Source organism: Psittacula echo (assembly GCF_963264785.1).
Source record: "Psittacula echo genome assembly, chromosome: 3".
NCBI lineage: Eukaryota > Metazoa > Chordata > Aves > Psittaciformes > Psittacidae > Psittacula > Psittacula echo.
Window position 1 is genome coordinate 109941180 of NC_137736.1, and position 1916 is coordinate 109943095.

Consider the following 1916-nt stretch of genomic DNA (forward strand, 5'->3'; position numbering starts at 1 on the left):
TCAAGGTATGCTTGTTCCATTGTAAATGCATGGAAGAAGAGGGTTTAATAAGCTGTTTAAATCCATAAACTTATGGATGACATTAATGAAAGTAACTTGCATTTGCCTATGACTCCTGAGTGCTAGGAAGTCCTCTCATTCATAGGAAGTCTAGAGCTGATTTTTTCACCCTTTGATAAGTGATCATTTGGTGTATTATGTCATCCTGCAGGTAAAAGGACACAGAAGAGAAGATGGACTGGGGAACTCTGCAGGCTGTTTTAGGAGGTGTAAATAAACACTCCACCAGCATTGGGAAGATCTGGCTCACTGTCCTGTTCATCTTCCGTATTATGATCCTGGTTGTGGCTGCAGAGAGAGTCTGGGGAGATGAACAACAAGATTTTGTCTGCAACACACTTCAGCCTGGGTGCAGAAATGTTTGCTATGATCACTTTTTCCCCATCTCTCACATCAGACTCTGGGCCCTGCAGCTGATCTTTGTTTCCACACCTGCACTGCTGGTGGCCATGCATGTAGCTTACACCAGACATGAGAAGAAAAGACGATTCAGGAATGGTGAGAAAATAGATATTGAAGAGCTCAAAAATGAAAAGATTCACATTCGGGGCCCCCTGTGGTGGACATACGCCAGCAGCATCTTCTTCAGGATAGTCTTTGAAGCAGTCTTCATGTATGTGTTCTATTACATGTATGACGGGTACCAGATGCCTCGCCTAGTGAAGTGCAATGCCTGGCCCTGCCCTAACACAGTGGATTGTTTTGTTTCTCGGCCCACTGAGAAAACCACATTTACCATTTTCATGCTTGCTGTGTCTGGGATCTGCATGATGTTGAATCTGGCCGAGTTGTGTTACCTAGTGATAAAAATCTGCATGAAAGAACCCAGGAAAACAACAGTTTTAAAATAATTCCACAGTTTCAGGATTTCCTAGCTCCCCATTTTCCTCAGACTTTCTTAGGCGTCAGAAAGCAATAAGCAATGTTTTTACACTCAAGGAAAAAGATAAACAATAATTCGAGTTTTAAAAATATTAGTCTCCCTGGGAAGCTGCCACTGAGGAAGGTTTTAAAGATCATTCAGTATTGCATTCACAAATTAGAGCAGCCTCCTGGCATCAGCTCTTGCAAGCATGCCTGCTGCTGGGATCCTGTTGTTGGGACAGTCACTTTTCAAAAAGAAGGCTTTAGTGACCAAAGAGAGAGCCAGGAATCACAAACACAGTGTCAACTTCAAAGGCAAGCTAATAACAAAGGATTTTGGTCAAAAGTGGGGTGAAGGGTTTGGGGGTGGGGCAAGGGTTAATCTACAGCTTGTGAAAAGGAAAAAGACAGGGAAGTGACTGTGTTTATAGCACATGTCCTATTCTCTCTGGAGGGCAAGGGAAGGGCCTAGGAACATGAGTACTCTATGGCAATACATGCTACCAGCTTTGCTGAGCATCAGTGATGGTTTTTTTTTGTTTTGTTTTGTTTTGTTTTTTTTTTCTTTTTATCTCCTTTCCTACACTGAGGAGCATTTCCTAAAGAATTGGAGGTGGCCAGTCTCAACTACTTGTGAATGTCATTTAAGCCAGTGCTGCCTCCCTCCAGTTGCAGGGGCTGCAGCAGTGGGAGGAATTAAGTTTGTTCTTTCACTCTCTTGGTCAGATGCAAAAAAGGATTGTCACTTTTGAGCAGGTGGGGGCAGTGTAATTGTCTTCCTCCTTTTGGTTTCCCTCAACACATTGTGAAGAATCTCAGTACAGTAGATTTTATTCAATGAAGAGACTTTTTACCACCTGATTGTGCCCCCTCAGCTGTGTACTTTTTTTTCAGTAAAAGCTAAGAAAAATGGTATTGTTTCATTCTGTTATCCAAAACAACTGCTTCAACTTGCAGCATGAGACACAGTAGATCGCACCTACCAGTGTTCC

At 42.7% G+C, this 1916-nt stretch overlaps 1 pseudogene across 1 annotated transcript; it reads left to right on the forward strand.

The window, feature by feature from the left end:
- The first annotated feature begins 233 nt into the window (after positions 1 to 233).
- LOC308218805 (gap junction beta-2 protein pseudogene) lies at positions 234 to 911 on the forward strand (annotated as a pseudogene). The gene has a single exon. The product of its transcript is annotated as a gap junction beta-2 protein pseudogene (transcript).
- The last annotated feature ends 1005 nt before the right edge of the window (positions 912 to 1916 follow it).